The sequence below is a fragment of the Callospermophilus lateralis genome, unplaced genomic scaffold (genome assembly GCF_048772815.1).
Source record: "Callospermophilus lateralis isolate mCalLat2 unplaced genomic scaffold, mCalLat2.hap1 Scaffold_91, whole genome shotgun sequence".
In the NCBI taxonomy this organism is placed as follows: domain Eukaryota; kingdom Metazoa; phylum Chordata; class Mammalia; order Rodentia; family Sciuridae; genus Callospermophilus; species Callospermophilus lateralis.
The window spans coordinates 5,824,965-5,838,537 of NW_027517238.1; positions in this window are offsets into that span (position 1 = coordinate 5,824,965).

The window sequence follows — 13,573 nt, forward strand, 5'->3', positions numbered from 1 at the left end:
CCAAATGTGTTAAAAACTTATGTTCACACAAAAATCTGCCCACAAATGTTTGTAAGCCACTTTATTCCTAATTACCAAGACATGGACACAACCAAAATGTCCTTTAGTAGGGTGAATGGCAGATAATGTATCAAGCCACTAAAAAGAAATAAAGAGACCTTAAAATGCATATTACCAAGTGAGAAAAGCCAATATGAAAAGACTATATACTGTATGATTCCAAATATGTGTGGGAAAAAGCAGAACTATAGAGATAGTGAAAATATCAGTGATTATCAGAGATTGTGGGGAGGAGGTAGAGAAGGAAAGGTTGATTATATGGAATATTGGAGAATTTCAGTACAGTGATATGTTATAATAACTCAATGGTGAGATATGACATTGAGCATTTGTCAAAACTTATAAAACAGGGATGGGGTTGTAGCTCAGTGGTAGAGGACTTGCCTAGCATATGTGAGGCAATGGGTTCAATTCTCAGCACTGCAAATAAATAAATAAATAAATAAATAAATAGATGTCCATCAATAACTAAAAAAATATATATTAGAAAAACCTTATAGAACAGTACAGAATGAATCTTAATGTGCCAATTAACAATGTGCTAATATTTTTTCATCAATTGTAACAAACATATCACACTAATTATAATAAATGTATCATACTAGTAAAAAATATTAGTATTTAGGGAAACTGGTAGGAGGGACTAGTCAATTGTATTGTGTAATTGTTACATACGATAGTGTATTGTATGATTGTTCACCAAAATGGAAAATGGGTCAGCTCAGCATTTATTTACTAAATACTGAAATGGGAAATGGGTCAGTTTAGAAATTATTTACTAAACAACCTTTCAAAATTTCCTGTGTATCTACTATATAACGTGGTAGTCATAAAAAGTTCATTAAGAAATGTGAACCATCTGATACAAAGTAAGCACTCAAATATTATTTTCAATGATTAGTTATATATTTTTTTCATCTGAATGTTTACCTTGAATGTTCAATCCCATTTTGGCTATTTTTTTCCTGGATTTCCACCTCCACTTCCAGATCACTACAGTCAAGCATGTGGGATTATTATTTGCTTGCTGATTTAATGCATTCTAGTTTCTACATTGGAGAAGGAATTGCTTTTACAGCTGTCTTCAGACCAAGCAGGCAGCCCAATTATGATAATATAACACTTTTAAAAAAAAATAATTTTAAAACAACAGAAACCAGCTCATGCCCACAAAAATGTACATGTCAGGGACCTGAAGAATAGGTCTCAGACAATCTTTTCCTTGAAATATAAGTTTAATGAAAAAACTTTTTTCAAAAATTACAATTTTAAGGATGTTTTCTGACTCATTAATGTTCTAAATAAACCAAAACTATGGATATTTTACTCTAAAAATCCAGAAGTTATTTTTCTGTTTTCTAATGTTGTAACAGACTCCCCTAAATTCAGTCTTTAACACCTAATAATTTGATTATTTATAGAAAGATGACTGTAACTGTGTATCTTTTTCTTTTTCCCAAAATATAGGGAGAAGGAAACAAGAAATAGTTACAAAAGTGTAACTATCACTTTTAGGTTAGACAATCTACAGAAAAATAGAAAACAAATTTAAAATTATTGAAATTATAGAATGAGCCTAAGTCAGTACATTCTATTTTGTCTCTAACGGGAAATTGCTTTAAGAATAAATGGAGGAACTCTACAGGACAAAAAAAAATGTTTTTCCCTGGGGGAGATGGTTTAAAAACTTTAAAATAAACCAAGTATTTATTATTTAACATTGGGTAGATTTGGCCTTGCTCCTCCTTAAAAGGAGAATACCTTTTTTTTAAATATTTATTTTATAGTTGTAGTAGTCAATACCATTATTTTATTTATTTATTTATTTTTGAGGTGCTGAGGATCGAACCCAGGGCCTTGCACATGCTAAGCAAGCTCTCTACGGCTGAGCCACAACCCCAGCCCCCACCCCAGGAGGACACCTTTTATTAAATAAATTTCCAAGTTCTATACTCATATTGATAACAGCATTATGTAAACAGGACAGTTAACATGTTCTCAGACTGATGCCAATGTAACCCGTTTATGTATGTATGTATGTATGTATGTATGTGGTGCTGGGGATTGAACCCAACATTTTGTGCATGTGAGGCAAGCACTCTACCAACTGAGCTATATCCCCAGCCCTAACACATACTTTCATGAAGTTGTCAGAATGATACCAGCATTCGGTAAAGCTGAGCATATGTTAGGCAGATGACTTCTGTGTCTTTTCTGTATATTAAAGGCAACGCTATGAGTTTTGCGTAAACAGAGTAAGTTGAGATGATACATCTGAGTTATTATTAGAACTGTAACTTTCTGAGGAAATGTCTTCTAAAATTTTTTTATGATTCTACTTTAAAAATGATAATAGTAATGTTGCTGTTAATCTGAATTCAATAAAAGAAAGACATTAGGCTTTTTAAAATTTAAAAAAAAACAATTTTTATGGAAAACTACTTTAAGGACAGAGATTTCCTGGGCACTAAAGAAGAATTCATTATGTAAGTAAGAAAAGCTTCAAAGAACAAATTGGATGTGTACAAGTTAAAATTTGTTCCAATAACTCAATCCCACTTTCTCCTATTTTTTATATCACCATTTTTTTCAGTTATGCCAAATTATTACTCAAATAAGTACTTGATTCTTTTTTAAGAAAAATCTTTTTATTTTTATAGATGGACACAATATATTTATTTTGTTTTATTTTTATGTGGTGCTGAGGATCAAACCCAGTGCCTCACATGTGCGAGATAAACACTCTGCCACTGAGCCACAACCCCAACCCATGCACTTGTTTCTGAACATCCTAATCTTGAATGTCCAGCTCCCAAAAGGAGCAAAAACTAAAGAGAGAAAAAGGGAACTGGTCCATTGAGCACCTTGGAAATGACTCCAGCCTGAGCCTGATGTGCTTGAAACAGTTGGGGGAGAGGTGCAACAATGGCTTCCTACTTTATGTCTGTGCCTTCATGATCATAATGAGTAATCAGTGATCGTAGCACAACATAGGATACTATTTGCTCACTCTGGTTCTTCTTAACTGTATGGAAACGTTACAAGAGCGTATTTATGACTACTTGCTACTGGGCTGGGGATAGAAAATGAATAGCCACTCCTAAGCTAAGACTGCAGTTGACCAAAATTGTCCACCATTTACTGTTCAGATCTTCTGTGGAAGTTGGAAACTGTGTTAGTCAGCTTTTCATTGCTGTGACCAAAGTACCTGGCAAGCACAAACTAGAGGAGGAAAAGTTTATTTTGGTTCACAGTTTCAGACCATGGTTGGCCAACTTCATTGCTCTGGGCCAGAGGTGAGGCTGACTATCTTGGTGGGAGGGCATGGCAAAGGAAAACTACTCAGCTCATTTGGCAGTCAGGAAAGAGTGGGGAGAAAGGGCTTTGAGAAGTTAAACCCTTCCAGGACATGCCCCCAGTGATCTGTTTCCTCAAACTAGATCCCACCTCCGAGCAAATTAATCAGTGGATTAATTCACTAATGAAATCAGAATCCTCATCCTTAAAAGCCCCACCTCTGAATTTTGCTGCATTGGGGACCATGCTTTTAATACTTGACCTTTTGAGGGGACATTCATATCCAAACCCTGACAGAAGCCTTCAGTAGTCTTCAAAGTTCCAAAATAATTGCATCTGACACATTCTGCCAGTGTCTGTATTGGGAGACCTACTGTGTCTTCTATTCTGCTTGTTTCCCCAAATCCTCTCCTGTGATGTTCTAAGTGGTTTCTATAATTTTTGCTTAATCCCAATTTTTATTTCCACTTAACTATGAAAATGATGTTTCAAAAATACAAATTGAAGGGGCTAGGGATATAGATAAAGTAGATAAAAGTGCATGCCTTGCAATGCACAAGGCCCGGCACCATACACACAAACAAAAACTGATTTCTAGCCTCTTATATACATACCTGTAATCCTAATAGTTCTTGAGGCTGAGGCAGGAGGATTATGAATTCAGAGCCATCCTCAGCAACTTAATGAGGCTCTATCTCAAAATATAAAAAGGGCTGGGATGTGGCTCAGTGATTAAGCACCCCTGTGTTCAATCCTAGCAATCAGAGAAATGCAAATCAAAACTACTCTAAGATATCATCTCACTCCAGTCAGAATGGCAGCTACTATGAAGACAAACAGCAATAAGTGTTGGCAAGGATGTGATGAGTCCCACTCATACATTGCTGATGAGGCTGCAAATTGGTACAGCCAATTTGGAAAGCTGTATAGAGATTCCTTGGAAAAGTGGGAATGGAACCACCATTTGATCCAGCTATTCCTCTCCTCAGACTATACCCAAAGGACTTAAAAGCAGCATTCTACAGGAACACAGCCACATCAATGTTCATAGCAGCACAATTCACAATAGCTATACTGCGGAGCCAACCTAGATATCCTTCAGTGGATGAATGGATAAAAAAAAAATGTGACATATATACACAATGGAATTACTCAGCATTAAAAAAGAACAAAATCATTGTATTTGCAGGTAAATGGATGGCATTGGAGAAGATAATGCTAAATGAAGTCAGCCAATCCCCCAAAAAACAAATGCTGAATGTTTTCTCTGATATAAGGAGGTTGACTCATAGTGGGGTAGGGAGGGAGAGCATGGGATAGATGAATTCTAGATAGGGAAGAGGGGTGGAAAGAAAAGGGAGGGGACAGGGGATTAGCAAGGATGGCAGAATGTGATGGACATCATTATACAAAGTACAAGTATGAAGACTTGAATTGGGTGTCAGCATACTTTATATACAAACAGAGATACAAAAATTGTGGTATATATGTGTATTAAGAATTGTAATGCAAAAAAAAAAAAAACCCAAAACAAAAACAACAAAGTACATATATAAAGGCATAAAAAATAATTAGCATGATGAGTTACACTATAAATAATGTAATAATTTGTGCCAAAAAATTAAATAATGGTTTCTATGGAAATAAAAATAAATTATCTCTAGATTACTCAGAAACAAAAACAAACCCAAACAAACAAAAGACCTTTTAATAGCATTCTGTTGTTTTTAGTATATCCTCTTATACTTGAGGTGTCTGTTATAATTTAGACATGAGGTGTCCTCCAAAAGCTCATGTGTGAGACAATGCAAGAAAGTTTAGAGGTGAAATGATTGGGTTATGAGAGCCTTAACCTAGTAAGTGCATTAATCCACTGATATGGATTAACTGAGTACTAACTGTAGGCAGATAGTGTGTGGCTGGAGGAAGAAGGCCGCTGGGGGCTTGTCTATATTATTTTGTCTCTGGTGAGAGCAACTCTTCTCTCTTCCTGTCTCCTGTTCCCTCCCCCTTCCTTCTTGGTAGCTTTGTTATGAGCTGCTTTCCTCCATCACATTCTACCAGGAAGTTCTGCCTTCACCTTGGGCCCAGAGCACTGGAGCCAGCCATCTGTGGACTGAGACTTCTGAAACCATGAGCCCCAATAAACTTTTCCTCTTTTTCGTTGCTGTTGTTGGTTGTTTGGGTACAGTGTTCTTCCTGGTGTTCCTAGTGTATCCCTTGACTGACTCTCTACTTTTATTGCTGCATGCCCTGCTTCTCTTAGCCAGTTAACTCTGATCTGTCTTTTTGATCTTTAATTATGTACACATTTGTCAACTAAGTCTCTCTGGATATGCAACCCATTTCCCCTTACTCATAGGTCCTTTTTCCATTCTTTCTTAGAGCACTGCATATCTACTTTTCATATGACTCTGCACTATTATTGTATTTATCTATTTAATTTTTTTTTTTTTACTGAGAACACAGCTTGTAGAATGATTTTGAGACAGCTGAACATTGTTACTCAATTGGTATATCATTTAGCAGAACACATTTAGATGTGGTCTGGGACTATTTAGCTTTTTAAAAAATTCTTAATCGTAAGGATATACTGATAGAGATAAACTTTAATCACAATAAAAATTATAATTCTGTAAACTAATTCCAGATGATCTGTGTTTGATTCTTAAGTATTATTTATTGAAATTATTATCTAAACAAAACCAAATATGTTGCCAGGTGCAGTAGTGCATGCTTGTAATCCCAGAGACTCAGGAAGCTGAGGCCGGAGGATTGCCAGTTCAAAGCCAGCCTCAAGCAATGTTGAGGCCCTAAGCAACTCAGACCCTGTCTCCAAATAAAATACAAAATAGTGTTGGGGATGTGGCTCAGTGGCCGAGTGTCACTGAGTTCAATCCCTGATACCCCCCAATGCTCCCCAAAAGAACCAAAAACTAAATATGTTACCTTGTTAACCATTGCCTCCAGCCACTGCACATGTAAATATTTATTTTTCTTTCTTTAAATTTTTATACATTTAAATTTTTTTTATTAGAAAAGGGGGCAAAAATCCTGCTTAGCCTATCAAAGTGTCTTAAAGTACATTTAAAAAATATGGTAGCTATTAAATTCAGTTTGCCTTTTTACTTAGTAGCAGTAAATCTGCACGTATCCATATGTTTTGAAGTTTTCTCATATTGTTTAAAGTCAACAAAAATTACAAAATATTTTCCTAAGTGTTAAATTAGAAAATTCTAAAATAAGATTCAAAAACTGTTTTATTTCCATTTTTTAAGAATAGCTTTTAATTTACAGACAAATTGCAAAGATAATACAGGGTTTCCATATGTCCCTCTCCTGATTTCCCTTATTACTATTACTATATTAACATCATTTTAGTGCATTTCTCACAACCAAGGTATTAACATTGGTACATTTCTATTAATGAACATGTGTACTTTTCTTACTTGGATTTCACTAGTTTTCCCCTCTGTCTTCCCTTTCTCCTTCCCTGATTATCTAGTATACCACATTATATTTAGTTCTTGGTCTCCTTAGGTTCTACTAGTCTGTGATTATCTTTTTTTTTTTTTTTTTTTTTTGGACCAGAGATTAAACCCGAGAGCACTTAACCACTGAGTGACGTCCCCAGCCCTTTTTATTTTTTTATTTTGAGATAGGGTCTTGCTAAGTTTCTGACACTGGCTTTGAACTTGTAATCCTCCTGCCTCTGTCTCCTGAGCCACTGGGATTACAGCCTGCACCACCACACCTGGCTGTCTGTGATCATCTTGTTTTTGGTGATCATGATAATTTTGAGGGGGTATCAGTCAGGTTTTTTTTTTTGTACAGTGTTCCTCAACTTGCATCTTTCTTAGGTTTTTCTCATGATTACATTATAATTATAGGTTTTAGGGAAGAACACCTCAGAGGTGAAGTACCATTTTCAACATATTACTTGAAGGGTACATGCTGTTATGGAGATTACTCAGAAAACTTGGAATGGAACCACCATTTGACCCAGCTATCCCATACCTTGGTTTATACATCAAAATCAGCATACTACAGTGATGCAGCTACATTGATGTTTATGAAAGCTCAATTCACAACAACTAAACTATGGAACCAATCTAGATTCTTTCAACAGATGAATAGATAAAGAAAATGTGGCACACACACACAATAAATATTACTCAGCCTTAAAGAACAATGAAATTATGGCATTTGCAGGTAAATGGATGCAACTAGAGAATATCAGGCTAAGCAAAATAAGCCACTGCTAAAAAACCAAAAGCCAAATGCTTTCTCTGATACAAGGAGCTGTGGTGATGCGAAGGATGGTAGAATGAGACAGACATTATTACCCTATATACATGTATGATTTTACTAGTGGAATGACTCTGAATCATGTACAACCAGAAGAATGAGAAGTTATGCTCCATTTGTGTACAAAGTGTCAAAGAGCATTCTACTGACATGTATAATTAATTAGAACAAATTTAAAACTTTTTTTTTAGAAAGGGTACATGTTGTCAGTATGATTTATTACTGATGATTTATTATTATTTATAACTTTTATCACTTGGCCAAAGTAGTATTTGACAAGTTTCTAAGTTACATTCTTTCCTCCTTATTAATGTACTCAGTGAAGCCATCTTCAGGGGGTGGGGATTTAAGCTCTATTTCTTTGAGTGGCAAATGTCTATTCAAGTTATTTGGAATTCTATATGGGAGATTTGTCTCTTTTCCCCTTTTATTTACTCAATCATTTTTTAATATGAGAATGAACTTGTGAGTATTCATTTCATACTTTTTAAATATTTGTTTAGTTGTAGATGAACACAATATCTTTATTTTTATTTATTTGTTTTTATGTGGTGCTGAGGATCGAACCCAGGTCCTTGTGCATGCAAGGCAAGCGCTCTACCACTGAGCCATAACCCCAGCCCTCATTTCATACTTTAGGTTGATCATAATCCTATACTACTTTATTTTGTGGTTTAAATTGTTCCGTTCTTGGCCTTTGGGAGATCTTTTAGGTTGATTCCTGGATCCCTTTGACAGGGTCCCCATTTGCATGGAGGGTACACTTTCTTACCTTCTGGCATATTCCCTACCCTAGCCCTTGAATCAGACTTTTCTGTAAGGAATCTTGCTTCCTTTTAGTAGAGAATGGAATTTGACACCAAGATCTGGGCACTACTTTGGGTAGTGCAGTTTTGTGGGATTTTGACAAATGCAGTCATGTATCCTCAACTGCAATACCATATAAATAAAAAATTGGAAACAACTGACAGTAATATGAAGTCTTCCAGCCCATTAACATCATATCTCTCTGTTCATTTTTTATTTCTTAACTGTATTTTAGAGTTTTCCACATACAGATCATGTACATATTTGTCAAATTATACCTGAAATATAATGATCATAATTTTTAAAAAATACCAATTTCTCACTGAAATCATATAGGAGAACAGTTAATTTTGGTATAATGACTTTGTATCTTGCAATCTTGCAAATAACTCATGCTATGTGAAAAATTATAGCTTTATAGCTTTATTTCTTCCTTTTAAATCTGTAAGTCTTTTATTTCTTTTTCTTGCCTTATCATACTAGGTAAATAGGACTTCCGGGAAAATGTCAAAAAGAATTAGTAAGAGAGGACATCTATACCTTATTCTGAAAGTATGTTAGCAGCAGAGTTTTGGTGGATTTTTAAATTTAGATTAAGGAGGTTTCCATCCACTTGAAGTTTTTTGAGTTTTTATTATAAATTAGAGTTAAATTTCATACATTTCTTATTCTATATTTGATCTTTAAATCAAGACAAGTTATTTAAAATGTCTATAGCTCTTATTTTTTACATAATTAAATAAAATTAATCTTTATTTTTCATGAAAGCAAAAAAACTAAAATATATATTTAGTGTTTAAGCACATAACAACATTAGATTAATATTTCATTTCATCATGAAATTAATAGAAAAGTAATTAAAGGTAATTTATTATGTTATTTAAAAGATATACTGCTTAACTTTTTTTTCCCAATTATGTATTATACAAAACCATGAAAGATATTTCATAACTTAAGGAATAAAGTTCTTAATCTTTTACTGTAAATGTGATTTAAGAATATAGCAAAGACAATTATTTGATCATTCCATCAGTTTGAAAGTATTTAGCTTATGTAGTGAGCCTAATTTTTAAATGATACTTTGCCTGATGTTGGGAAATTCATGATTAAAAAAGTGTAGTATGGGGCTGGGGATGTGGCTCAAGCAGTAACACACTTGCCTGGCATGCGCGGGGCACTGGGTTCGATCCTCAGCACACATAAAAAAATAAAATAAAATAAGATGTTGTGTCCACCAAAAACTAAAAAATAAATATTAAAAAAAATTCTCTCTCTCTCTCTCTCTCTCTCTCTCTCTCTCTCTCTCTCTCTCTCTTAAAAAATAAAAGTGTAGTATGTCAAGAGTATGGTTCCTAATATTCCTAAACATAGTATTAAAGAATATGGTTTCCTAATATTTTAAAGAGTCATATGATAGTAAACCTTTATTTTAAGTTTTATTTAAAACATTAAGTTTCAGTATATGCTGGGTCAAGAACAGTATACAAAATAACCTGTGCCAGAGCCATGGAGGATCCTCCTGCTTAGCTTGCTGTGGTGAATGGGCCAAAGGTTAAACCATCAGTCCATTTCCCAGTGTCTACTCAACAGTGGCTTTCTTTGTATTTCTTCATTTGTTAAAGCAATACAGCAAGAGTTATTGAGAGGTAAAACAAAGCAAGTCTCACATCAGACACTGATGGCTTTTTAAAAAGTTGGAATGGGATGTCACTGAATGTTCTAAAGGGCATATTGATAGAACTACATCTTTATGGAAGTCACTGCTCCAGAATGAACTATAGTAGAAATCAACATTATGCATCAGTGATACTCCTGTCAATATAAATAAACGTACATCACGTCTAGTGGACAAATTTCAGAGAGTAATGCTATAGGCTGGGAGAGTGAATTTTATTTTTTATTGTAAGCCATAGTTTATTTTCCTTAGCAAATTAATTAGGGTAGATAATTTTCTATATAAATAAACCTTTCATTCATCACATGTAACTTTAAGCATGATGTAAGAGAAAAACTAGTTAATTTAAGTGTAGAATGCTACTAGAGGCATGAAATATTGTTTAGGGCCTTTCCTGTAGTGGCCTCAGTGTATTTCTTAGCTTCCATGCAGATTAGGTTTTGAACAGCTGCGCAGAGCACACAGAAATTGTGATTCCTGCCTCTGTGAACTAACTTGAATAAAGTCTTTCATCTAGAGATCGCACTGTTTTTGTCTGATTCATGAATCCCTCATCTTATCTTTGAAGGGCCCATTCAGTTTAATACAGTTCAACTTTGTGGTTTAGAGTTCTAGAAACTGATGTTGTAATTTATAATGCACAAAAAATTTTAACATAATTTCATGCTTTTTTGAAAATTAGATAAAATCCACTTTAAAATTATGTCTTTTGTAAAGACTTTTTGATAACTTGCAATTCTAGCTTAAACTTAACTAGGCGCCATCTTTATGACTTTAAGAATCTTAGCAAATGTCCTATTTTTCTGTATTTATAAGAAGGTAAAAGAAATGTATGTGTGAAAGGACTTGGTAATTTAGTTCATTTGTTCTGTATGGAGAGTACTGTCACTCTGCACAGTGTTCTGGTCCTGCTCATGAGTGAGAAGAGGTCCATGTCACATCTATGTTCTGTGTGAAGTGTTCTGCAAATACCTAAAGAGCCATTTGATAGTTGTTCAAGACCTAATCTGCTAAATAATTTGTTAGCAGCAATCAAACAGAAAATGTAACTTATATGTAATTTGTAAAGAAAATGCCACCTGATCTTTTCCTTATTTGGGTACTTTACCACATTGTACCACTTATGTGGTAGTAACCAAGCCTAACATTTTATTTTGTATACTTATTCCTCTCTAACAGATGAGTTCTTGTAATGAATTCTTGTTATTCAGGGAGCTTGACTTATTTCAGCTTTCATAAAAATTAACATGTGATACCTTCTCGGCATACGTGTGGAACATACTGTGGATATTCCATTTCAATAGTGATAATGGTCAAATTTGATTATAATTTTATTGATCAATTTATTTATTATATTAAGGCACCTACTCATAATTTCAAAAATCTAGTGCAGCATGTTTTTTCCTTTGAGTATACAGACATTAGGAATCAGAGAAGTTTTTTGTTTTTTGTTTTGGCAGTACAGGGGATTTCACCCAGGGGTACACAACCACTGAGCTACATCCTCAGTCATTTTTATTTTTTGTTTTGAGACAGGGTCTCATTAAGTTGCTACAGCTGGTCTTGAACTTGCAATCCTCTGGCCTTAGTCTCCCGAGTCCCTGGAATTACAGACAGGCACCACTGTATCCAGCAGGAACCAGAAAAGTTTTAATCAAGTATTTCTAACTCAGAATATCAAAAATGCAAAAGGAGATTACTGTTATATATTAGAAACAGTAATGTAGGAGGCATTAATTTATACAATCAGTGAATGTTATTAGTAATTAAATGCTAGTCTCTGTACCATAACCTACGGCTATAGTGATTTAAATAAATAAGAGAAAATCTTTACCCGATGGAGCTTGTAATCAACCAGACAACTATAATTTAATCAGATACTAACCATCTATAAGAATTATGAATGAGTAGTGTTGTATGAGAGAAACTAACTGGATAGAGGGTGAACTATTTTATGTAGAGTGGTTAGAAAAGTCATTTTAGAGAAAGATACAAAAACCTGAAGTATGAAAGTGTGCCTGGATTGTGTGCTCTAAATATGGTTTCTTACTGAAAGGAGTCAGGTATTACAGAGAGAAGCAGGTCTGTGAAAGGATCTGTTAGAGAAAACAAAGAAGCAAACAAATTCTTGGGGTACAATATAGAAGCCAACTTGAAAGGCACAATTTGAGGACAATTTGAGCATCTAAAGAAAAATAACTGCAATTAATTGGAACATATCATTGTTTAAAATACATGAGTTTACATGAGTTTAAAATGTTACTTTTAAAATTCATTACTCATCTGTGGAACAAAATTGAACAATCAAATATTTATCCCATCTTTTCTCGCATCTTTTCTCTTAAGAACTGCACCTCAAAGCAATAAAATAGTTCAGGGATGGATATTCTTTGTAGAATTATAGCTAATAAATGCAGGAAGAATGATAAATTGTTACGCTGGATTGAAATGAAATTAAATACCTATGCAATGAAACTTTTCACATTTTACTGTATGTACTTTTGAGTGTTTTGTGTTAGGAAATATATGTATCAGTTTAAAAAGCAGTGAGACAGAGTTCAGCAAGTTGGAATGGGAGTGATGAGAAGATATTTCATGCCATGGGAATTGTAGGAATAAGGTACAGAAGTGACAAAATACTGCATATATTCAGGGAAACCTTAGTAATTGGGTTTCCCAAAGTATGAGATAGGTTAATTGAAAGTATTATATATTGTAGAATACAATTCCTGGAAATAGTGGAACCAAACTATTGCCAAGTTCAGGAGGAACTTGAGATTCTAAGATGCATCAGTTCCTTCTACACTTTGGAATAAAATGATGCTATTTCAACAAAGACTCTCAATAATGAATTTAATTAAGCCAAATTGATTTGCCAGCAGATCTTATTAGAAAGTTACCTTGTATAGAGTGAAACATTGATTTTTTAGTCGAACAACGTTTGCTTAAAGTAGATGGTCTATGAATTTCTGTGATTGTTCTTCATTTCAGCATAGTATTCTTCTTCTTATTTTTTTTTTACACCTACAGGGTAGAAGTCAATATCCCAAAATTAATGATTTCTTTAAAAATCCAATTATGTTGGCCCTGCTATAATATTAGAGGACCATGGCTGTTATTATCTAAAAGTAATATGTTACATAATTGGAATGAGTATTTTAACTTCATTTCCCAACAAAAAAATCTTCAAGAGTCCCATAGCTCCTCCATATTATAGATATTGTTTTGTCCAGATTTATATTACATAGATAATAGTAAGTGGGTTTATTTTTTGGTAGAACTAATTTATTTGATTTGAAATGATTTGTGTTATTATTTTTTGTTTTGTTTTTTGTTTTTTAAAGAAAAAAAATCTCGAATCTGTCTGGAGAATTACTAGTATGATACACCACCAAAGTCTGCTCATTAATCCTTAAGCCATTGTTT